Below are 27,238 nucleotides of genomic sequence, written 5' to 3' on the forward strand. Positions count from 1 at the left end.
ACTTACAATAATGTCAACAAATGTTTCAAATGATAAAAATGCGTCCACCAAGCAAGAAACACAACTACACTGTTTCGGATATGTTATTTGGAAACCTAGCGCTGCGCACAATTTCGGAGAATCCCCGGGTTGAAATAAAAGAGCGCTAAACCGAAACAGCGTTAAGCGGGGTCTTACTGTATTTTGTAGTCATTCTTTTCTTCCCATCTCTAAAACTACGTATTTTACAGAACTTTTAACTTTCGTGCTTAATTTTTTGCTTTCTATTATACATAAGAACGTACTTAAGACTGTTCCATGCTTAAGAGCCCGCTGTGAATCAGATCTCTTGGGATTATATACAGTATTCCTTGCTAGTGTGATTTAATACGTTACTCAAACTAGGAAAGCGTTAAAACTTTGCATTAAGGAACATGAAACATGTTAGGGAAACAAAAACATATAAATCCTCTATTTTCCAATATTCTCGATCAAAAAATTCTACTTTCCATTTTTCTGAAGTCAAAATTAGTCAAGAAAACGTCTTCCGGTGACGAACTAGATTTTCTAGAGCAAAGGTCCACAACCTTTTTGTCCCTAAGGGCACGTTCTAGAATATCTGTTGGACTTCGGGCACCATTCCCTTTTTCAAGGTGAATTTATTGTTGGATAGAGTTAATAATACATGTACGTTAAAAAAAAAAGAGATCGGTCGCATTTCGCTTTGTGCTGGTGTCTGTGTCGAAAGCAATTTTTGTTTCATTAAAAATGAGAAAACTTTCGCATTGAATTTTATTGAAAATTAGAACATTTTTAATATGATCGCACAGCGGCGGGCACACGTTAAACGACAGACTGGCGCCATGGTGCCCGCGGGAATAGGAATCGGAACTCCTGTTCTAGTTGACTTCACGTTCTAAAAACTTTCAATTCTACTTAATGATCCGAATTTACCCTCAGCTTTTTTTTAAAAAAAATATTTCATAGCTGTTTTCAATTTTATCAATAGATGGCGCCAGTAGCTATGCTTTTAGTCCAAAGGGGCTTTGCCCCTGAAGGACTATTGTTTCCGTTTTGCGATTTTGCATTGGTTCACTATAAATGTCCGTTTCACTTTTTAAACTGTTGCCACCCAATGTTAGAGTCCTGCATTATATTTGAAGAAATTAAATAATGAAAAATCTAGATAAATGTATGTATATTTCTCGCGCTTTGATAAAACAAGGGTACATAGAGTCATCGAATTTTGAATGACGTAATCTTACTGCGAATATGGACATCTGGAAGACCAAATTTGAAATTTGGAATTGGTTTTATGATCGATTTCCTATTTAGTAAAACTTTAACGAATTTTTGATTAACAAACTTGAGGATTTCAAAGCGAGCGATGGCAGCGTTGTACAGAAAAAGCATTTTTATCTCCAACGCGCGATATTCCGTATCGGAAATTCTAAAGATAGGCTCTGAAGTGTCTGGTGTGCAAATATAGAAAAATAACACTTCTCTGACTCCAATGGAACCAATATTTTATTCCTTACGATGTTATAGATTCTTATTCATAAGATTTATTTACATTTTACATGCACGTAGCATCGCTTGACAAAAACTCGAAGTTTGTTTACTTCGTTCTTCGCGGAGACTAGAAGGTGTTGCCATTCCGCTTTAACTAAATTTCATTAGAAACTTAACGGAACTGAAGCGACACTACAGGCTCAATTTAAAACTATTTTGCGATATTTCTCTTGAGCTGAATTTTACGGTTTAAGCGGGAAGAACGTGATATTTAATAAGGTAACAGACAAAATGTTAAAGAAACGCCCCTTTGGACGTAATTTAAAATCTGAAACCTTTCAGATTTTTTTTGGGGGGGGGGTAGTACCTTCTCGAATTTTTTAGTGTATTATTTTCAGCGGTGTCGCATGAACACAGATTTGGCTCTTGTTATTTTCACTCCTGCAGCTGAAGAAGAAGGTTCTGTAATCAAACCTTAGAAAATAGTACTGCGAATTTATAAAAAAATTAGCGTTGATCCTGTTGACTGAATTCTCTAATAATTGTTATTTGGCATATTATTTTTACTGTAAACGAAGTGATTATTTTCAATCATTCTTCAAGTTAAAATATTTTTGGAGCTTTGAAAATAATCTTTCGTCATGAGCTTGTAGTATTCCTCTCTTTTATTCTACTAAGTGTTGAGGAACCTAGTGAACTGTTAAGCGAATAATCGCTTAATTTTAAGAAAATTGCTCCAAATGAAAATATACAAACGGCCTCTTTCTCAAGGCATACAACAAGGCTTCCTCTTGGGCTTAACTTAAAATGTAAGAAATGAGACCTATCTAAGAACTAACTAAAGAGATTTAGCCGAAGCTAACATAAATTTTAACCCAGTTGGTCCGTAATATTAAACTAGCCAGCGAAGCTATCAAAAGGCAAACGCGCGCGATTCAGGAATTCTAACTCTCTCTAAGTCAGTGGAACTTTGACTTAAATACTACTCTACTTCACTTCTCATTTACATTTAACGCGATTCTAAAAGCTCAAAGTCTGGTAAGGAATTGTAAGCTGAAGCTAGAAGCGATAGGAAAGGTTAAACTTTAAGTAACTGTTATAAAATTAGGATATACATTACAAGCTTTTCAAAATATCATAACATTTTAGTAACATCCATATAACATTTATAGCGTTAAAGCATGAGCATGTGAAATATAAAAAAAGAGGAATCTCAAAGATTTTAGTTAAGTACAAAATTTCGGCGCTGTTTCGAACCACAGGAGAACGTGTTCAAAAATATCTATATCTGTAAAATATAGTGTTTACAAATGCATACAAAGCCCAAATGAGTAGCATGTCTTTCCCTAACCTGGAATCATTGAGTTCTTGTTTTAATCTCCCCCCCCTCTCTCCAAGTGAATAACAAAATCAGATTTATCTCCGAAGATGTTGTTCCTTGAAATATGTTCAACAACGACAGCAGAGAAATATTTGGAGGTCACAGAGGCTTGGTCTTTCTGCAATTTGTTGCCATCCTCTTCTGATATGGGTGCGGGGGTTTGCTCTTCTTTTCACCCTCCTCTTCAAGGTGGTGATCTTTCACCTTCGGAGATTATGCGAGGGCTTTAACCCAGCGCCCCACGAAGAGGGCTGTTCCCTCGACTCTTGGAAAGCCGCGACCTTTGTTTCACGGTGACAAGCCTCAAAATTCGAATTGCGATCGAAGGCACACCGCGTGATTGCAAGATGTGTCATTTCCTTTTGGGCGCTGTTTGGTGGAAGGTCAAGAGGGTCAACACAAGTCTGAGCGCCAACCCTTACAAGAGTTTTAAAGGCGTATTTTCTTTTATTAGATTTATGGGAAGAGTGAAAAAAATGTTAGGCGTGAAAATATTCTGATCTTAAAATTAAAAAAAAAGTGGCTGAACTATGACATAAAAGGAAGAAAAATGCCCGGTACAACTTCATACACAACTAGAATGCGTATGACGGGGAAACTGCATGGAAAAAACAAGGAAAAAATTCTGTGAGACTTGAGAATTAAAGATAGAGCTAAAATGACTGCCTGTTATATCTCAAAAAATAGAGACTTCATGGATTTTTTTTAACCTAGAGACTTCGTGAGTTTCTGAAAATTACATTTACTGGTATTTCCTTTGTTGCTGTTGTTGTCGGTTTATTACATGAAAAAGCATAATTTGATCAGCAATTGAGACAGTTTGATAAACAGTTGAATTTCACTTTTTGTTGACTAATGCTCACTTGTCTGACCTAGAGTCAGCCCAAGCCCACGAAATTCCTCGTGGCAAGGAGCGCAAGATTACGCTTGCCATTGGCAACAGCCTTGAGCTCCTTACAGATAACAGTGCGATTTATCAATACTGGGGGCTCAATTCCGCCCCCAGTATTGATGGAGAGCACCCCGGGGAACAGGTATCCCAACCCCTCTTCATCTACCACCAACCTCTCGAGAGGGCTTTCGGCTCGCCGCATATTTAGAGTGCCCCCATGCCGCACTGACATTATACATTTACAAATATCCATGCCTTCTCCTGGATTCGAACCCAGGCCCTTCGGCAAGGCAGTCAACGGCGCTAACCACTATACCGGTTGGGCGGCTATTTCACTTTTTTCAAATACTAGTATTAGTAGAAAAAATATTTGTTTCATTTTCCGCGTTTCTACTTAGAATCAAATGAACACTACTAGAATTGTCCACATTATAGTCCTCTGTTCACAGAGTTTACGAAAATGTCATGTCACGCGCATGAAATCTGATGTAGTTGAATATGGCTGTGATATATGATATTAACTTATAATTCAAACAACAAAAATCAGCGTAACATTATCAAATTTTCACAGGAGTAGTTTCGATCGTTTTACCGAACTTTAAGCCTCAGCTGCCAAAGTGCAAATGAACGAGATAAGATATAGTAAAAAGATAAGAATGGCTGGGCAGGAGTTAAGCTGCTGGCGCCATCTATTGATGAAACAAGAAAACTAAAACTTAATTTCTTTTAAGGTTGAAGGTAAAGATGGATTGGAATTAGGGTTGTTAACTAGACCAGAAAGATTTTTTTGAATGTGAAACGCTTCTAGAAAATCTAATTCACAAATGGAAGCTGTTTTTTTTAATAATTTCGGCTGCAGAAAAATGGAAAGTGTGATTGTATAACTATGATGAATATGGCTGTTATAAGGTATTAATGTATTTTCTGTACAAGAAATGTATAAAATAACATGGCCCGGGATGGCATAGTCTGGTGTAATAAAAAAAGAAGTTGTAAGTATGTGGCCTTTCTTATTGTAACTTGTAAGCAATCCTCAAACACTTTAAACGACTTTTCGCTATGTCTTAAAAACACTATAGAGACTTTAGGAAGATGTAAGTGGCCCTTTATTTTAAACTAGATGTGTACTATGATAAACAGAACACACACCACGTGCTTGCAAAATAGTCCAGCGTTTATGTCTAGACTCCAAAGTAGAAATTCAAATGTAAAACTAAATCTAGATATCTCTTAGCCAAAGGCTAGGCAGAGTAAATTAATCTCGGAAGCTGGCATTAAGACTTTCACCGGATGGAAATTACTGTCGACAACTATGATGCACAGCCGGAGACAAGAACTCTTACCTTAGAAGAACAAATCCTAGTAACGTGGCCTTCAATAGGCAGAGTAGGTTCTGACTTAACAATCTCAAACCTTCACTTATATATACGAGAGTTAATTCGCATTCTGGTGGGAAAACGGAAAGAGAGAAGTGACAGTAAAGACTTAAAACATAAAATAATTTGTTTAACAAATTAAATAAACACTGCAATGTTAAAACATTTTTCGACAATTTAGCATTTTGAACAGAGAGCGTTCGAGCGAAGAACGTTGATTTTTCAGTCATTTTTATGTTACTAAGAAGCACATCCCTGTTAGAATTTTTGAAAAAATGTTGTTCTGCTTCTTGAATTTTTCGAACCAGCTATTGGGACACAAAAAGGCATTTTCTCCAAAGTATTTGGTGAATTTATTTGGCCGACTACGGCTTCTGCGAATGGTGAACCATTTCCGCAGAATTTATTCAACACCTTTATGCTCGGTCTTTCTCAACTTTTCCTCACATGCAATTCTTTCGTATAAGCATATACCTTTTTCCTGTATATATATATTCTAAAATTATCTTCCTGTAGATGTGAATAAATTTTATTCTTAGAATACCAATCTGAGGTACCAATTTGGCTATATGCAAACTGTATTTTTCGTATAATGCTCGCCTTTAATACAGAATGCTTTAAGTTTGTAGTTGCGGATGAATTTTTGATAGAGAAAACTTTCAATAATACAAAAGGAGTTAAATCATGATATGTGTGATATTTTATACATCTGAAAAAGTTGAAAAGGAAGGTAATTTCATCACTGATCTATCCAATGCTATGTCCGACTCCCTTTCCGCAAGAGATATGCAGCTACAAACAAAGGCGCAGAAGTCTGTAAGATTCTATCTATAGTCAGGCTTTACTTTGCTGGCTAGATCATTGTTTGAACTGTGAAGAGGCTTTCAGATTTTAAATTACGTCTAAAGGGGCGTTTATTTAACGCTTTGTGTGTTACCTTTATTTATTAAATATCATGTTCTTTGCACTTGAATCATAAAATTCAGTTCAGTAGCAATGTAGCAAAATAATTTTTAAAATGAGCCTATCTTTAGAATTTCCGATACACACTTCCGCGCACGCTGCAGATAAAAAGGTTTTTCCCCGCGACGTAGAGTGTTGCCATGGCTCGCTTTTAAATCATTGAGTTTGTTACTCAAAAATTCGTTAAAGTTTTACAAAATATGAAATCGATCATAATAAAAATCTGAAAGCTTTCAAATTTCACATTACGCCCAAAAGGAGTTTTTTTTTTTTTTTTTTTTTTTTTTTTTTTTTTTTTTTTACGTATTGAAATCGTTGAGTTTGTTAATCAAAAACTCATAAATGCTTTACAAAATAATGAAACTGATAATAAAACAAATTCCAAATACCAAATTTGAGCTTCCAGATGCGTTATTCAAAATTGGATGGCTCTAGGTACCGTTGTTTTATCACAGCACGAGAAACATACATACATTGATACAGATTCTTCATTATTTAATTTCTTTAAATATAATACAGAGCTCTAATATTTGGTGGGAACAGTATGAAAAGGGAACCGACATTTCAACGCAAAGTGCCAAAACGAAATTAATAGTTCTTCTGGCAAATTGTCACTTTCGACTAAAAAAGAAAAGAAAGAAAAGTTTCTCTTTTCTTCTAAATTATCATTAAAAAAACTCTTCTTTTAGAAATTTTTTTAAATTCGTTTTAATCCTCACAGTTATCGACATTTCCCAGGAGATTTTAATTATAGCCTTGCTTTGATTCATTAGTTACCTTTATTGATGACGCACAGAAAAAAAAAATCATTACAACTATCAATAAACTTACGGAAAGGAAAAATAAGTATTTATATATAAAAGAAAATGTTAATAACCATCTTCCGGGTTTGTTCACAACTAGCTTAGCGTGATGTTGCAAGGTCGCTGGACAACTATTGAAGATCTCTACTATTTCCATTAAAATAGTATCAAAAGATGAAAACAAAACCGAGCTGACATAAGAAGTTACTCGTTAAGTTTAAGGGAAATTTCTGCAATGTCTCCTGCAACACGTGATTCACATAGTAATGAGGTTTAATCGTTGTGTCTATCTTTATATTCCGATATACTAGCTGTGGTTATGACATGCATCATCGCTGTCAACGACGAAGTTGATAGAAAGAAACTGCCGACAAAAATGACACGATCAAATATGAAATCGTACTAATAGTCTGAAACTAATTCTAGTGTTTGATGCTTACGTACAAAACGTACAAGATAAAATTCCATTTTAAATTCATGCTTTATAACTGACTTATATTAGCATAGAATTTCCATTACGATAGCCCGATAATATGCATATTATAGATGCCTCCAGTAAAATATGAGGTAAAACGTTTACAGCTTAGAGCAGCGTTTCTCACACTTTCACGTGCAGATCACTTTTATAAATTAGAATGCTCTGCGGGCCACTTTACCCTTGTTCCTTTCGGAAGTAAATATTTTAGAATATCTTACTACCAGTATATTTGGCCAATTTTCAAATTTAGCTTATATATGCTGTCTCAGAAAAGAAAAAAAAAAGAAATAAAGAAAGAAATAAAGATATAATAATATAAAAAAAAAAAGGTACTTACGTATTAACGCCACCGCAGCTGAAGTTGCGCTGATGCGCCAATAAAGAGCAATCCTGTTGGTCGCACGCAATTATCTTTTCGATTCCTTTTTGCCTTGTTGTTTGCTGATTTTTGATGCCATTTTTTAGCGCTACGAAAATGCGTCTTTGGGATTTGCCAAACACAGAAGAAGATGCAATTTTATTTTTTCAGGAGCGAAATATTTTAACTAAAAATTGAAAATGTACCAGTTCGCATGATATGAAACTTTATTTTGGTAAACGTACGTTTTGGAAATGTAATTTAAGACAGTGTGATCAGCAAGTGGGACTTCCATGTTATTCAACCTCTTTGTTTTATAACCTAATTTTATTTTTTTTAAATAAAGAAGTTTAATTATTTTAAATATGAACTATGAGTGCTTTATATTCACTACAAAAATCAATTGCAGAAGTTTTTTTCTTTAACAAATCAATAGAAAAATAATTGTCTTCCACTTCATGTCAAATCCATTAGTTTGAGTTTATTTACCCAAATTTAATTTGTAAATCTGTCTAAAAGGGACAGTACATGTTCAGTGACATAAATAAACTAGTCAAGCTAGGTTTGACTACTTTGAATATGTATTGTCCCCCTTTAGGCAGACTTACAAACTAATTAGGGGTAAAATAATCCCGAGGTAGCGTACTTGACATGAAGGGCTAAATTTTTATCTAAAAATTTTCAACTGATTTTTTTTATATTTTAAATTGTAGAAATATATTTAGTCATTTTATGCAGTGCATTGCTCAAATTAAACTTTAAATATTAAATTTATCTTGAATTTTCTTTCTTTTCTTCTTGGACAGCATATGCAAGCAAAATTTGAAAACGGGCCATTTATATTTTTTAAATATAATTAATTAAGAAGGGCTTAATTTTTTACTGGTATATAGTAATTAAGGTTATAGAAAAAAATTAAATTAGCTTTTAATAATTAAAAGTTCTCAGAGTTTGTATAATCTTGTAGAGTCATTAGGTTATTTTGATGCTGGAGATGCTGGAGCAATACCCTCTCTGGGACTCGAACCTGGACCTCTCGAATACGCTCCAATGTGCTAACCATTACACCCCAAAGTTATGCTGTAAGCAGAAAAAAAAAAAAACTTATTATACTCCCTCTTTTAAATGGCAACTGGGGATTAGGTGAATATTAATATTTCAGATGCATTCTATACGTATATATCCTCTTCCTCTTCTTCTCCCCACCCCTCTATCCACCCTTCTTCTTCTACCACTAACCTCTCGAGAGGGATTTCAGGTCGCCGCATATTTAGAGTGCCCCTATGCTACACGAACACTATACAAACATCCTTGAAGTCTCTCGGATTGGAACCCGGGCCCACGTGTTCCAGAGGTCTAGGGTTCGAGTCCCGGCGAGGGTACTGAATCGTCTCCTGCATCAAAAATCCTAAAGGCTCTACAGGCTTTACGAAGTTTGTTTTCTAATTTCAAATTTTGTTTCCTAATTTCTAATTTTCTAATTAATTTTGTCCAATTTTATGGTTTCTGTCTCCATTTCGTCCGATTTTAATCAAAAGAAACAAATTTCTTTTATTTTTCACCACATAAAATATTTCAAAAGTAGTTTTATGTACCTAAAACGGAGATATGCTATTTTGTTATTTTCACTTTAAAATGCTTAAATGGTAACTGCAATATTCAAACTCAATTTATATTTCAATATTTAGCAAGCGTACATTAGCGAGCAGCAACAGATCACTCAACTTTTCACTACTTTATTATTATTATTATTATTATTATTATTATTATTATTTCTGTCTGCTAGTAGCGACTCAGAAAAAAAAGGGAGGGAATATTATCAAACTGAAGCCATAAAAAATGTTAATTTAATGTTTCGACCAAAAATGAAAACTTTTCAAGGCAAGAAACTAAAGCACCAGTTTTACTATCTTTTTTTGAAACTTAATAATACATAAGAATTTCTTTGGAAGCCTTAAAAAAATTTACCAACAAAAGTATTTTTTTAGTTCTTCCGCTTCGGTTCGAAGGAATAAGGTTCAGAATTGATCCTCAAAGGCACAATATTATCACTAAGATATTTGCTTTGTTATATTTACTCACGTTTAGGTTTAATTAATTTTCATGTTTTCTAATGCTTTTTCAACTTTAAAACATAAATAATATATAACATTGTGAAAGCAACAGCAGTGAGAAGCAAAAAAAAAAAAAAAAAAAAAAAAAAATCCTTACCCATAAGAGAAATAAGGTAGTAAATTTACCTTTAATTAAGCTGTGTGTTTTCGAAATAAAAATCATCGCTTAAATAAAATATTGTACTTACGACTACGTGTTAATACCCTACTGTTAAGTTCATTCAATTTACATTACTTAAAACAATGAAGTGTTTCGAAGCGACCGTCTGCAGGAATATTTTCAAAAAAAAGCATGTTAGTTTTTTCCCTTTATGGAATCACTTCCAAAAATATCTTTGCGTAATATTTTCAAATGTATTTAAAAATATATTTAGTAATGGAATAAATCTATATTCTTTCTAATATTCAGATGGTGTTTACATATTTTTAGTATTATTTCGATAAAGAATTTTTTAAAAAGTGTCTGTTTGGAAATCAAAATTTCTGTCAACCGTTTATTATTTGAAATGAGAAATATCATCTGCTACTTTTAAATTTATTCTTTTAAAGCGTTGCATCTAAACAAACTGTGGATTGAAGATTGTGTTTTGCCCTTTCCGAAGAGAAATGGTTTTAATTCTGTTATTGGAAAACGTTGCGCAATGCATGGTATTAAAATTTCTAAGTGCAAAATAATCATCATTTTAATCGAAATTTGGAAAACTGTCAATCATGACTTCTACATGGAACAAAGACTTCGATCGAATACCCGAAAAAGGTATGTGCTCTTTCTAATGTTTCTAGATATAAATTATTGATAAAGCATGTGAGTTTAGCATAACAACAGTATAAAACATTTTAGTATAACTGCAGAAAAATTTCTTATGTAGTAATCAACAAATCATTCGCGATGTGTTTAGTGTGCAGTTTAAATGAACTGATGGCCGAAGAAAATGCAGTCCTTTGTTCTGCATTAATGAAAATCATTGGAATTTATGTTATAACCTAAGTAAGTCCCATATCCCGGCTCCAATATATTTCTATTGCAGTTATGGTGATAAATTAGTCTCTAAGTGTCATTTGCAAAGGCAGAAGATGTTATTTTTCGCATTCATAGATCTGAATAAGATGGCGCCTGGTTAAATGCATAGCGAAAATTTTGCGAAAACGGTTAAATGCATTCGAAAACAGTACTTCAATGTTACTGCTTTCTTGTTCATTCTTCTTTATTCTTATATCTGTGTTTTTATATCTAATTATGCTATCTTCTTCAAAACAACGTAATTCTATAAACTGCAATAATGTTTCCTTTTTACTTCTTTATACGAAGTAAAGGAAGTATTGTAATCACGAAAAATTTCGGGTTTAGTATTTCATCGAAAATATTCATTTTGACCGCTATCGAATGCAATTTAACAATGTTTTTGCTTGACATCTGTTCGTGAGGACAGAATACCCCAAACGGATCAAAAAATTGAATTATGTTTCTTATGTTCCGGTTAAGGTTTTTATGCTTTTAATTAATCTGGATGCAATAGTTGTAGAATTATCAACAATTTAAAAGTTGTTTTAAGTGCGGCTAAGCGTAATTTTTGTTTATCATACCTGCCATAAATTGTTTACATTTGAAACCTAGCAGAATAGTAAGTTAAGTCAGTATCTGCACCTCAGGGTGTTTTTGTCGAGCGAGACTAAAAGGTAACTTTCAGTTTTTTGTGCACCGAAATGTCTGTCTTCTTACCTGCTGGCGGAATTGCTTGTTTTCGCGTAGAAACTGTAATTTTAATTGTAAAATTTTTTAAAATTATTTTAACTGTATTTGTTGTATGTTTTTCCATATTTTTCGATTTTTAGTGAAGATATTTTGAGGTTTTATGTATTTTTACCTTGCCGCGAACTGAGAACTGAATTAATTGAATAAGAACTATATCTCTAATTAAATTCGAGAAAATAAGTTTAAATGAAACGCAGCAAAACTTGCGTATTAATTTAATAGGCCGTACAGGGAAGTCATGTGGTGTCCGAGTCAGCTTTTCTGTTTTTTAATTAAAGTGAGTCAATTTCACTTTCATTAGATGATAGAGGTGATAAGAAAATATTAAATAATTAAATAAAATATTAACATGATTTTCCTCGTGATTGGCGTTTTAGCAATTCTCTGCTCTTGGAATACGTATTTAATTTACAGTTCTTACGCATATGTGAATTTCATATTATTACGTTATGTACAGGCGCGGTGAGATAGCTTCCCCACAAAGCAGTTAGCAGTTTTAGGGTTGCCATAAAATGTCGAGGAGAATCAGGGTTGCCACATTTGGCAACATTTGGCGACAAAATTTGCTATATGCCCTGGACGGATGGAGAACCTTCTGGAACGAATTCTTACCGGTTTGGCCCAGAATGTTCTCGAACACAAGCCGAAAGCTATATAAACCCTGCTGGTTCGCAGTCAGTGTGTGTGTGCCTCTTCTAGCGAGCTGATAGGCAGTCATTAAGTCTAGCGTCGAGTTGGTCGTCCTCCAGTGGAACGGTGCATCGTGACACCTGGGTACCTGGGCCGAAGGCCAATACTCCTTGTGGAACAAAGGTTGATGAAAAATAACATGTTGAAAAAAATAACAACATGTTGAAAAAAGCATCGAAGATGGTCTAAATGATGGGAAAGCTGTACAGGAAATTAAGGAAGTGACATACTCAGAACAAATCAGTTTTCATCTTCTGCAATTTTCATGATGTACGTGACAGTTCTGAAACCTGCAGAAAGTTTGTCAGCAACAGTCCTTGCTTTGCTGATTCTTTCAATGAGCATGACGATATTTTTCAGAAAATCTTGTACTTTATCATCCAGTGCCCAGTTCGTTACAGCGCTTGCTTCCTTCGGAATATGAAATCTTTGCTCTTTAACCTTTTCGCTATACCTAGGTTTAGCAGTGGCGTCAGCTTCATTGTTACCTCTGATTTCATCTGTACTTTTGAGGATAGGAAAATCTTCCTTCATCCAGCTAAGTGGTGAGGAGGTTCTTAGCTTTTCTTTCGAACTTCTCCTGGTATGCTTTACACCCACGATAACTGCTGACATGTCCTTGGCCGCAAAATGAACAGGTGGGGGTATCTTCTGGCTTCTTAGGGCAACTCCTGGTGCTGTGGTTTTCAACACACTTTCAACAACGTTCCAGATTTTACATAGATGTTGATGGTCGTCGAGTGCATCGAAGAGTCTCTTAGTGTATCGCGGTTTGTGCATCGTCGAGAGAGCGTGTTGATCTTCGGAAATGACTGAACAGAAGAGTCGGGAGCCGTGCTCTGTTTGTCGTGGAGTGCATCGCGAGTTATATTGTGGAGAGTCTCGAGAGTATTTGGAGTTGTGCTTTTCAGTGAAGCTATCTCCACCGCTATAGCCTGTTAACCTGAAGGCTGTGTCGCTGATTGTGTCAGCGTGTTTATAGTAGTTCTTCGACGACTGGAACGTGATTTTAGAGCTGTCCTGATTAGTACTGGCTAAATAAAGTGTGTTTCGATATTTCATCAAGTGCTGTCGTCGTTATTCACTCCAAATCCGCACGAACCCGTAACGAACGTGAAGAAGAGGAAAAAAAAAAAAAAAAAAAACGCAACAATATTATTTTTAAAAAAATCAGTTTGGCTAGTCCTCAGTTACGGATTCGGATCCCATTCGATTTGGCGACTTATTGGTAAATATTCATTTGACGATAATTCTAAAGGTAATAAATAATGAGTCGCGTAAAATAAAGTATTTTAAAACTAAAAAAAGCATTTGTCAACCTCGTACCCCGCCCCCCAAATAAAGATTACCCACCCATTTCCATTGTTTGATGGAATCATACATTTTAACTTGATGATTTTGGCCAACCATGCTTACCATGGTATCAAATTCTTGCTTGAAAATATTCCGAAATGAAGTCATTTTCATGTCTAGATATGGAGCAAATGATAAACTTTTAAAGACACATTTAACCTTTTATCATGTAACCTAATGACCTGAGAAAAGCTCTTATTAGAATAAGGAATTCAACGCCCATCGTGGCGCTAGAGGTAAGTATGAATCCTCATTATCAGAGAGCTATTCATCAAATGTGACCACACCCTATATTTGATAGACGAATGCTACGACCACGCTGATACAATTCTGCAACGAAATCATTTTTCACTGTACAATATCATTATTTTCCTATTTAAGAAGTTTTATAGAATTAATATTAGATTAACATTCGTCGTGTTAACTATGCTTGCATCCTATGGTTATCGTATGTGTATACACCTCAACATTTTCATCTAATTTCAAAAATATGTATTACCTGTTAGCAGAAAATATTATCAGGGTTCGTACAGTCCTTAAAAGTCCTTAAAAATCCTTAGATTTTTTGTAATCGATTTTTGGTCCTTAAAAGTCCTTAATTTTAACCAAATCAACAGAAGGTCCTTAATTTTAATCATCTGAAACTTCTGTTTGTTTTTACGACCGCCATTTTGAGTGTGAATTAGCATTTTGGAGGAATAGTTTTGGCGATTCACTGACATATATGGCTATCTTTTGAGTGGGTTCATGGGTTATAATTTATTTCTATTTCTAATATAAATGATGGAATACTCGACTTTCAAAGCAAGAAGTGAAGCGTAAGCATTTTGAAATTCATTTTTTCTAATAAAGAGCTCTTAAACAACGTTTCGCTTTTAGGGATGTGAATTCTTTTATTAAACGGTTCTAAATTTGGCCACTTATCAACATTTTGGCGATTTTAAGATCAGTTTCTATAGAAAATTTTTATTTCCGAAATCTGAGAATTTTTCGACAATTTTTTTTAACATCATGACATTGATAAATTTCATTAAAATAATGGAATGTATTGAAATTATATTTAAAAAATAATATTAAAATAAAACATTTTTATTTTTTGCTGTCATATTATAAAGTTTCATTTTGGCAACGTATTAAACAATGTTTTGAAACTGAAAAATAAACAGGGTATAATGCTATAAAACACAATTAAAGAAACAGCTCTTAGCAAAAGCAAAATTAGCTATATAATTAACTAAAAATGTCTTCTTTCTAATTTTTTCATAGTAAGAGTTTTTCCCATGTAATTGTCTCAGAATATGCGTTAGTTTTCTCTATAAAATTAATTTTGCACTTTTTCCCTCCTTTCTTTTCCAAATTTTCCTGGCTTAATGCTGTTACAGAATTGATAGGGATAATTTTTCTTGAGTATTTTAGACATTGCAGCTTGGAAAGTTTAAAAGATTTATAGACCCACGATTCTAGAAGATTCGAGAAATATGGGACAAAATGAAAAATATCTCTATGGTATCAACACGTAATGAACGTATTTTACAGAAAATTTGCGATGAATTTCTTACTTTTTGGAGAACGTCTGGAAGAACAATGAAAACATAATATTTGAATATTTTTACTCCTGACACTAGAATCTTTTTCTTGACATGTTTATCTTCCTTATATTTTCTCTACTTTTCACTAGACACAGGCATGGAAAATATAAAAAATGCTTCTAATCTTATCACATGGGCAGACATTTAAAGGGATTTTTTTAATTAATAAAGAAATTGAAAACTTAAATTTTAAAAGATTTATCTAATATGTCTTAATGCATCATATACAGAGCTGGCGCTAGGCATTTTCCCACCAAATGAAATCTCTGTGGATCCTCGATTCTGTTGCCTAGTACCTTTCTAAATTCTGCCTCCAATGCCTGCTCTAAATTCTAAAAGTTTTGCCATTTCTAGATTTTGTTGTTCTGTGCGTCACTAAATTCTAAAAATTCTTCCACACCAGCTCTGTAACCGGCCTTTAACATATATATTTCATCTTTCTTCTGAATGTTCATATTACTAAAATAAAATTAGCCACTTTTTCGATACATTCTAAATGCATTTAGTGTTTTTTAGAATAACAGAAATCCTTAATTAAATCCAAAAATTCTAAAATGAAAAGGAAACGTGTTGAAGAAAGAAACTGAGTACATAAAAGAAAATTATTCTTCAAAGATATGTGCAGTTATTATTATGCAAACTACCCAATTGTTTATGATTTTAGCCTTTACTATCATTTCCAATTTCTATTTCCTCATATGATAGAATTATTGAGCCAGATTAAATTTTAATTAAATTGTATAATCTTTGACTACTAGTCCACATTTTGAGTTTGAATTTGATTGTTCTTGTTTAATTACGTCACCGTGAGCTGTAATTGTTTCTGCTAGCATCAGAACATGCCTTTATGTTCTACATTCTTTTAAAATAAGAGGCTTATTTAAACCTTTGACATAGAGATAATTTGCTTCATGTCTGTCGAGGGTTTTGGACTATTTAACTTTTATCAGATCAAGTAAACCCTCATGGGTACACTGTGGAGAAGTTGACAAGTTAGAAGATAGAGCTCGCAGAAATTAGCGAGAGCACAGGTTTGCATATTAAGACAAATCTCTAATTGTTAGAAAAGATGCTATAAGAGAAGGTAATTGTTATAAACCAGCCCAAATGTTTGGGAAGGCTTCAAATCAAAATGACGGATAAATATTTTGTTGAGTGCTGTTACAAAAAATAAATGTTTTGTAATTTTTAATGTGTAATTATTCTAATATCGTTTAAGAATCAATTTCATAAATTACTTGCATTTTAAACTGTGAAATATTACTAGATTTTGATTTTAATATTGCCTTTTTTAACAAATATTGTTAAAAAATAAAATTTAATAGTGGCCATGTAAATCCAAAATGACTCAGATTATCTAATTACCTAATTTAATTATTTATAACTAATTAATTTTTAAGGGTAACTGCTTACCCTTAAAAATTATCTCTACATACTAAAGCGCGTTATTGCCTTTCATTAATACTCACTGGGATCACAAGATACAACACAAAAATGTAAAAATTATTATTCTTTGCATCTAGTGAGGCTTAAAATAATACAAAACAAATCAGGCAAAAGAAGAGTCAGAAGCAAAACAAATTTGACTAATTTGTAAAGTTGATTTATTAAACAAAAGGTAAAGAGCAAAAAAAGATGCTATATGTTTGATATTATTAAAAAAATTAGCGTTTTTTTTTTCTGCCTGGAGCAAATTACAAAAAATAAACCTATTTGCAAAAAAACAATATTACATGGTTGGTATGATTGTTAATACATTGTATGTCTCCCAGGCGATGCAATACAGTTCGTACAACGCCTAGGCATGCTGAGTATCAAATTATCGATCTGATCTTGGGGGATATTACACCACTCAAAAATCAATGCTCTCCGAAGTTCCGGTAGACATGTAGGAGGAGGTTAACGGGCAGCAACTCGTCGGCCAAGCATGTCTCACACGTGCTCTACTGGATTCATGTCCGGTGAGAATGCTGGCCAGTCCATACCTCCGATTGAAGGCTTACGATGTTTACACGGTGAGGACGGGCGTTGTCATCTATAAACACAAATTGTGCGCCCATGGCACCCCGAAACAAACGTACATGTTGTTTCAGAATGACGTCCCGATAGATTTGGCTTGTCATGGTTCCAATTTGAACATGCAGGTCAGTTTTGGAACACAGAATAATTCCAACCTAAACAAGCACTCCTGCACCGCCGTAACGGTGTCGTTCAATGATGTTTTCTTTGTGGTAACGGGTACCTGGAGCTCTCCATATGAATGTCCGGCGAGAATCAGACTGCAAGATAAACCTGGGCTCGTCGGAAAACATCACACAAGCCCACTGTTGCGGTGTCTACAATGCATGCTCTCTACTCCAGGCTAACCGCAGGCGACACGTGTGTTGCAGTAAGTGGAACACATCTGACAGGTTTACGAGCATATAGACCAATCTGCCCTGAGCGTCTGTACATTGTCTGCCTTGAAATTGTCGTACCAGTGACTGAAGAGAGCTGACGAGACAGATCTGAGGCTGTGCTCCGCCTGTTTCTTTTGGCAGTAACTGCCAAATACCGGTCTTCATTCGGCGTTGTAACTGTGGGGCGACCTGTGCTGTAACTTCTATTACCATCATCTTGGAATCGTTCCCACTCAACATGGGCATCTGGAACCCCGAATTTGAAATTTGTTTTATTATCTATTTCATATTTTGTAAAACTTTTATGAATTATAGCCTAAAAAACTCAACGATTTCCAAGCGAGTAATGGCAACACTGTACGAGGGGAAAAAAAAAAAAAAAAAAAAAAAAAAAAACATTTTTACTTCTAGCTCGCGAAACTGTGTATCGGAAATTCGAGAGATACACTCTTTCTAAATATTTTGTGATATTGTTGTTAAATTGCATTTTATGTTTTAAGTGCGAAGAGCGTGATGTTTAGTAAATAATGGTAACACAGAAACGTTCAAAAAACGCACCTTTGGGTGTAATATAAAAGCTTTCTGATTTTATTTTTCATTTTTTACTTTTTATTTTAAATTTAATTTCATTTTATTTATGTATATTTTTGTTTGTTTATTTATTTAGTTTTGGAAGTTGTGTGAAAATGATGGATAAAAATGTAAGAATACAAAATTTAGGTGCTATTGATCCTTCCGAAAAAAATTTTTTAACATTCTTGGAAATTTAGGACATGTTTGTCGCAAATTGTTATAGAATAGGTTTCTAAGACACTGTATTCTAGTTTTCAAAACCTGCTTAAAACATCAGACAGCATAGTAATACCTTTCGATGACGGGAAGAGAATAAAGTGTGAGAAAGAGTATTCAACCTTTGTGATAAAACGATTGTTTAAGCTCAACCTTATGTTAACCCTTTTCTCTGTGTTTTGATAATAATATTTAATATTTAACTATCCATAATTTAGTAATAGTAACTTATTATTTTAAAATATATATTTATGTGCGTTCGTAATTACTATGCATATTGCTACTTCAAAACTAAGAAAACTGGTGCGTACGCCACGTGACTTCCTTGTACAGAATATTAAATTACACGCATTTCATTTAAACTTATTTTCTCGAATTTCATTAGAGAGGTGTCTCATTCAATGAATTCAGTTCTCACTTCACGACATGGAAAAAACACATAAAACTTCAAAATATCTTTATTAAAAATTGAAAAATATAGAAGTGTTAAACATAAATACAGTCAAAAACAATTTAAAGAACAATTTTTACAATTAAAATTTAGTGTTTCTACGCAATTCGGCCAGCGGGCAAGAAGGCAGATTTTTCGGTGCACAAAACTGAAAGTTTACTTTTGGTCTCACTCTGCAAAATGACACTGAAGGCATAGAAACTGACTTAATTTGTTGTGGACGCTATGCTGAGTCTATATGTGAGATAACTTAAATGATAATTCCAGGATGGATTAAGCATGACTTTGTAAGGTATTTCTCCTACCTTCTTGGCGTGCCTTCGTGGTGTAGAGGTACTGCACGCTGGGCCGGTATTCCAGAGGTCTGTGGTTCTATTCCCGGCGAAGACATTGCTAATTTTTCATCTCTCCGGCTTCCAAAAATTACCTAATGTCTCTACAACTTAATTCGCAATAATAAAAGAAAACGCTATCTTTATTGTTGCGAAGCTTAGTTTCTTTAAATTGGCAACAAATCCGCTATTTTGCCAAGTTTGAAATGTAAGCAAACATGCCCGCCTTTGCAAAAATGATTAGGCTTGCTGCACATAAACAACTTTTAAATTGTTGATAACTCCACAAATATTGCATGCAGATTTACTAAAGGCATAAAAACCTTAACCGGAAGATAAGAACAACATAATTCAATCATTTTTAAAGCAAAAAATGCACAACTTACAAACATATAAGATTAAAGAAACTGAAATCACTGAACCGAGTAACAGAGTGGATATATTTATACATATATTTATATACGTTTTATGCGACCGATTGCAACCAAAATACAAGATGCACATCTACATGTTATAGCAGTCCTACATACAAAATTTCGTTTTTGAGTTATGCGAGATACGTACGTTCGTACAGACGCCACGAAAAATTCTCTTCAAAATTCATTTTAAATCAGTTTTATAATTATTTTTTTGGGGGGAAAGAGTCTTTTATTCTGTTCTTACGTACAAATGTCACGTAAAAACATCGTTAAATTGCATTCGATAGTTGTCAAAACGGATATTTTCGTCGAAATACGATGCCTGAAACATTTCGCGATTACAATACTTTCTTTTTACTTCGTACAAGGTAAAAAGTTGAAACTAGGAATGAGCCGATTTTGGAGGAGAAAATCAATAACGAGTAAACTTTTCCAATGTTGAAATAAACACTGCTTTTATGCTTTTCAGAAAAATATCGTTAGGAATTTTATACTTAGATAATTAATTTTAGTAGAATTATAAGTAAAATGGTTATATTTCTTTTGTAACATGAAAAGTCTAAAGAGAAGCTATGCTGGAAAAGTAAGAGCTCAGGGCCAAGTCCATTTAACATTGAGTAAATGGGTATCTTGGTAATTTGGCAAGATATCGCCAATCATACTATGGTTTTGGCTACGAAACGCCAAAGTCGCCAAATTTGGCGATCATTTGGAGAGATTTTGTTTCGGTCCCCTGTAGCGTAATGGCAAACTGCACATTTAGTTGATCAATATTAAACGAATTTAGCACTCTGTGCATGCCCAGAGGGAAATTTGGCGCAATTTTAAAAGAGGATAAATATGGTACATTGTTGATTTTCTGTTGTCTGGGCGTAAACAGTTCGGGTTTTTACAATTTGTTAGTTTGTAAGTTGTTTCATTACTTAGAGTGTAAATACCGATTGTAAATTAGCAAATTTTCGTTTAAGAAGGATCACAAAACAGGAAACATTGCAAAATATATTAGCTGAATATTTATTGATTATACTTCTGAAGAATAAAAGCGGCCGAGTATTTGCCATACATTTCATTCGTATGTATTTACAATTTAAAAAGTGATTCGTCTTATATAGTGAATCAACGCAAAATGCCAAAACGAAATTAATAGCCCTCCTGAGCAAATTGTTCCTTTGGGCTAATAAAAAGGAATAAGCCAAAAATTCATGAACTATGTTAAATTAATAGATAGTTTAGTCAGTAGAAGTTTTTTTTTTTTTTTACTTAGCGCCAAATTTTGGCGACCATGCTCATAATAATTCTTCTGTTTTAACAAACAACAGCTCCTTTTCGCATATCTTCTTTTTTTTGTATTATTCCAAGCTGCAATAGTAATCACAATAAATCGTAATATATTTTCATCCGTAACTGAGTTTAAAAATATGGCTTGCGTGGTTTGCTTGCAACTGCGATTAGATTTCTGCATATTTTGTGGCAATATCGCTAAAGGGAACAATTGGTTTGAATCTATTCTTAGAACTGTTGACACGAAATTTCCACCAGAACGAAGGAAAAGGAAAAAAAAAAAAAAAAAAAAAAAAAAGGGGGGGGGGTAGAGAAAAGAAAAGAGAGAGCGAGAAAACCCTCTTTAAAGAGGTTTACTTAATGCTTTTCGGAATATATGCTAAATTAAAACGCAGAATTTGTGCGTAAGTGTTTCCCCCCTGCTTCCTCACAAAGTAGCCAACTGCTCAAAGGTAGTTGCGTTAGTACAAATTAAGAGTAAAATATTCAAGTTAGTCTTATTTGGAGTTCTGGTAGAATTACAAAATCTGTCAAATATGGAGAAGTACCGGAATTGAACTCCGGTTGAATTTAAGCCTTGATTTATTGACGAGTTAGAAAGTAACCTCAGCCTTGACCCAGGTAATTTTAATGGAAATAAATGTTAATATTTCTATTTAGTATTTTAACAAATAGATGGCGCCACGTTCTGAAGTTGTAAGTTCCTAAAAGTCTCATTTGGAAGTTAAAGTGTTCGGAGTGCTAAATGATTTAACAGGCTTTTTGATTTGAAAGTAATTTAATCACTTTTCATAGTGTTTCATTTTCTATTTTAGAAATAGAAACTTCTCCGAAACTGAAAAAGAAATTAGTAAGTTGCAGTTTTTGTAGTTGCTTGAAGGAATTAGAATTTGATTAATTTGAAAATGATAAAGGATTCTCATTTTTCAAGAATTTAAGCGCATGACACAATTAGTGAATGCGTACATCATTAACATAAATCCCAGTACATGTTATAATTGCAACCAGTTTGTTCATCATCACTATGATTTTCTTATGAACTTCGTAAATTTCCTTTCTTAGCTGCGTACTATGTTTATTAATTTGTCCAGCAGAATTTAGGAAGAATAACTTACTCGGTAAAATTTTGCGTTGCATCACTTTTCATTCTAATCTGTTGCCGTTCGGCAAAATGTAAGATACTTAACTTTCAAATTTAATTTGTTTGTTATTGATTAACAAACTAAGCCGTTTAGAAGCAATAGAAACAGTTCCTACGAATATTAATACTATTTTTTAATGTGATATTCATTTAAATGAAAAATGCATTTAATTCATGATATATAAAATTTTAAAAAATTAAATAATTTTTTATAGAATTACGTTATACATTTGCTCTCTTTTGAAGTAAATATGCAGAGGATAGAGACTAAATGTACTACATCCATCAGTCTGAATATAATTGTTTCGCTATTCCACCTCAACCAGCTCTATTGACAATCTCTACTGGTAAATTATATTTAACTTTAAGTTCTTTTCGGCAACCGTTTATTTTATTTATTTATTTTATTTCTCTGAAGAAAGTTATTCAATATATTTCAAAGTCTTTTGCTGTTAATGCTAATTTAATGATGTAATCAAAGTGTCATAACCGAGTTTAAAATTTATATACTATTTTCTCTTCTCTCTTTTACACATACCTGGAAGACTCTATTTAATGTAAATGATAACAACTTTGACTACACTCATGAACACAATCGTGGGTTTTTTTTTTTTTTTTTTTTTTTTAAACAAAATTCTCTTACTTCCTTTCCTTTTCTTTCTAAAGGCCCTTTTTTTTTTTTTTTTTCTTTTTCTTTTTTAATTATAAATAAAAAATTTTTTTTTCCTCTCCATTTCTTTTGGGCCATTTATTTTTTACTTTATTTTGTCCCATCTTTTCTTCCTGGCCTTTCGAACTCGTATAAAATATACGAAGTTCCTTTTTACTCTCCTCTGAAATACGAAATTGCCCCCCTTTCTATATACCTTTCTTTCGCACCTATGCTTGATTTTTCGCCCATCGGTGCAGAAAGACTTAGCGGGTGCAACAAAAGACATCTGTCTACTTTGTCTGTCTGTCTGTCTGTCTGTCTGTCTGTCTCTCTTTTCCTTCTTTTAATTATTTAAAATCAGCACCCTGTTTCGTGATTATATATTTGAAAATGTAGAAAAAAATTAATTTACGTTTCCTTTTTTGAGGATATTCTTCATTGCTTTTATCCTAGTGGTTCTCAAATTTTGTCCTACGCATCACTTTCATCGTCCCTAGACGATGATTCCACATCCTTATCTCTAAAACTCGAATTAATTTTTAATGCGTGTGATAAACTAAACAAGATAAGTATAGAAAATATTGATAAATAACAAAACTTTCATAAAAATAGCTTTTACATTCTTAAACTAAAACTAAATACTTAACAGGTAAATAAAAGGCTGACCACGTCCTCCCCTCCGATACCATTAAACAGATCCCATTTATTACAATAATAAAACGATCTTTCATCTCTTTTGTTGTTTTTATCCTATCAAAAGATTATACAAATAAATGTTTCTAGGTAAACTTCGGTCGTAATTATGCATTTTAATAAAGTGCATGCTGAAAAAAAGTAAAAATTGAGGTGAATGTTTTAAAAAGCATTGAATTTCCTTGGTAAAAATGTATCTGTTAAGATAGTCCCTAGATGGCGCCATATGAAGAGAATAAACTTTTGGTAACAAATTCTTTCAAAATTAACAGTATGAAAACTTATTTTTAATGAAACATTTTTTACATATAATGGAATATTTTGAAAAATTAAAGTTTGTATAGTATATATCAGACTAAATATTTTAAAATGTATAACCGTAACAAGAAAAAAAATGAGTTTTAATATATTTAGTTATTAGAGCGCAGAGAAGCGGGTCCCATGGTGTAATGGTTAGCACTCTGGACTTTGAATCCAGCGATCCGAGTTCAAATCTCGGTGGGACCTGCGCATTTTTTTTTTTGCTTGCTGAAGTTGTATATTATGTAAAAGGGGAGAAATGGGAAAATCGATTGTCGAATTTTTATAATTATGATTTAAAAAAGGAACAACGATGTAAAAATGTTTACATACAAACAAAGTGTTCAAATAAATCGCAAGAAATAAATTTTAATGCTTCCACACAAAAATATGAACTTCTTACAGCTTCAAAATTATTGATAAGCATGCTTTTGTAGTAAAATAAGTTCCCTTTGTTTAGCCCAAAGGAGCAATTTTCCCAGAAGGGCTATTAATTTCGTTTTGGCATTTTGCGTTGGTTCATTATAAACGGGGTTTCACTTTTCAAATTGTCGCCAACAAATATTAGAGCCCTGCATTATTTAAAAAAATTAAATAACAGAGAATCTGCATGAATGTATGTAGGTTTCTCGCATTGTGGAAAAAAAAAAAAAAAAACGGTAGGGAGAGACATACAATTTTGAGTAACTTAGTCCTCCACTCGAATACGGGCATCTGGAAGCCCAAATTTGGAATTTGGAATCTGTTTTATTATCTATTTCGTAATTTGTAAAACTTTAACGAATTTTTCATTAACAAACTCAATAATTTCAAAGCGAGCAGTGGCAACACTGTACGAAAAAGCATTTTTAACTCCAGCGCGCGAGACTGTGTATCGGAATTTCTAAAGATATGCTCTTTAAAATATTTTGCGATATTGCTGTTGGATTTAATTCTATAGTTGAAGTGCGAAGAACATGATATTTAATATTTAAAAGAACATGATATTTAATAAATAAAATTTAGAAAAACGCCACTTTAGGCGTAATATAAAATCTGAAAGCTTTCATTTTTGTTTGTTGTTGTTGAGAAATAGGAAATGAAATAAAGGATGAAACAGTTTTGAATTTTTAAAAGGAAAGAAAATTCTGCAAGAAGAGTAGGTATGGAGATTCTAACTGGAAACTAAGAAAATGTTGAAAGTGCGATTATTATGTAGTTATTCATTTCATGTTTTACAAATCAAATAAAAAGAATACAAGGTGACGGTCCATTCAGATGCGGCGCTTATTCGTGAGAGGAATGAATTGACGTAAAAATGAGTATGCAGTCATCAATTCAATTAAGAGACATCATTAAAATAGAAATGTTTCACGGAATTCCGAGTTAATAAACAATTTTTTATAGCCTGTCTTTATTGGTTTACTTCTTTTTTCGTTAAATACGAAATGAAAATTTGCCTGATGCAATTAATTTTTGAAGAAAGATAACTACGAAATAAATTTTAAGGGTAGGGGGGACTTTTTCCACTTCCTTTCTAGCTGTGACTGAAATTTACCTATTTTGATGGAATCAGCGAGTCCATGTTTCCAATTAGTATTGATGCAAATTTCGAACTACCTAAACTGAAATGTATGGCAGACACCGCAATAAAATGTTCTCATTTGTATTATGCCCCCCCGTAATTAGGAAGAGAATTATGGTGGAGAGGGGACAGGGAGAATACAATCCTAATATCAAATAGTACTTAAATTATTTCACAAGAATATAGTTAAATTAAATTTAAATAATTCTCTTGCGCCGTTGCTGCAAGGAATGAAATTTGAATTTAACAAATAATCTCTATTCGTATAAAGCAAATATAAAATTCTCTATTCGTATAAAAATTAATTTAATTAAGAAATATAAAATTTTACATTTGCTTTATACGAATAGAGATTATTTGTTAAATTCAGAGTACTTAAAGATGTATCACATGTGTCGCCATCTATTAGCGAGTGATGAAACATCGTTGTTAAAAATTTAGGTTATCCGTATCAAAAGCAATATATAGTGATTGAAGCTGTGATTTCGAGCTCATGAAAGGGAACAGCCAGAGCCGTTCTTAGTGGGGGTGCAGCGCGTAAAAGTACGCAGGCGGCCAAAATTAGAGCGGCCGGACTCTCGGCGATACCACGCCTAAATATTTTTAATTCGTTCTAAGTACTTGTCATATGTAAGTACTTCTTATACAATTTGTCATAGTAAGTATGAAATAAAAATTTTATTAAACATTGAGCATTTCTTTTTCAGTTTTGGGGCGGCAATCTTAGGAAAGTATGCGGGCAGCCATTGGCCTAGGAACGACCCTGGGAACAGCTGTAGTTATAGATTATTTGAATAAGGTAGAGCACAAGAACGAAAACGAATGAAATCTTAGAAAACGGATGAAGGGAAACGGGCTCGTATTCACACTGGGAAAACCACGAAAACCAAGCATGCAGCCAGCCTGTTCGCCTGGGTTTGAACCCAGACCAAACTACCTGCATTCAGCGGTCTTAACCACTAGCCAGTGGTGGAGGTTGAATTGAATTGTGTGAAGCTATGAATAGATCCCTGCATTTTTATTCGATATTGCCAAAGAGAGAGAAGTTATAAATTTGCCAGGCCTAAATGAAATCTTAAAACTTGCACATATCAACAGAAGATGAAGAACACTCTCGAAAAGAAAAGAGAAGATCTATAAAAAATATTCCCTTTCGGCTGATTTCTTATTCTGAACAACAGTTCAAAAGTGACGGCTATGGTATAAAAGTACCGTTTTCTTTCTGCTCTTTTTTTTTTTTTTTTTCTTTGTGTGTGTGTGTGTGTGTGTTTATGTTAATGTTGGAAAAATGTGTTATTTTATTTACCTGACTTCAAAGCGACTTAAAAATATCTTTTCCAGGATTTATTCTACACAAAATGTATTCAAAAATCACATTATTTTTGAAAATGGTGTGTATGAAAATGAGCAATACCTCCCTTGGAAACGATATATTTCGAAATTCGAAAATAAATCTTCAAATGCTGTTGATAAATCTTACGTAACTGGATTACCTTCGCTTTCTTGTTTCCCTCCCTTTTTATGCGCGTGTACATCGAGTAATTCCTATTTTAAGCTTTCGACTAAATTTCAAAGAACTTTTATGGAGAGTTTCCGCAATAAAGGTACTAAATTATTTAACCCTCTGACTGATCATCCCGCGATTTCTACGGGCAACTGAAATGTAGCAAAATGTGCTTATCCCACGATTTCCGCGGGCGTATGTTTTTCTTCCTTTATTGAGGAGCGCATCCCGTTTTTTTTCCCATTTAACCGTTGAAATAAATTATATACAGTATTAGGCGTTTATTTTACGTTTAGGACAACAGATATGTGAACCTTTCTTTACGGTTGCTCTGTATTTTTAAAATGCCAGCTATTTTTAATGTGTTAGTTTTTTTATTTTAATGTGTTAGTTATTTAAGTTTTTTATTTGTTTTGCACTAATAGTGCACTTTAGTTTTAATTATAGCAGCTCAACCAGTATAGTGGTTAGC

The 27,238-nt window shown here is 33.4% G+C and overlaps 1 non-coding gene across 1 annotated transcript; it reads left to right on the plus strand.

Annotated features, from left to right (window-relative positions):
• The first annotated feature begins 23,833 nt into the window (after window positions 1-23,833).
• TRNAQ-UUG (transfer RNA glutamine (anticodon UUG)) lies at window positions 23,834-23,905 on the plus strand. The gene has a single exon. It is a non-coding gene; the product is annotated as a tRNA-Gln (tRNA).
• The last annotated feature ends 3,333 nt before the right edge of the window (window positions 23,906-27,238 follow it).

The sequence above is a fragment of the Stegodyphus dumicola genome, chromosome 5 (assembly GCF_044657685.1).
Source record: "Stegodyphus dumicola isolate Sdum_Otavi_A_Nest chromosome 5, ASM4465768v1".
NCBI classification, from domain to species: domain Eukaryota; kingdom Metazoa; phylum Arthropoda; class Arachnida; order Araneae; family Eresidae; genus Stegodyphus; species Stegodyphus dumicola.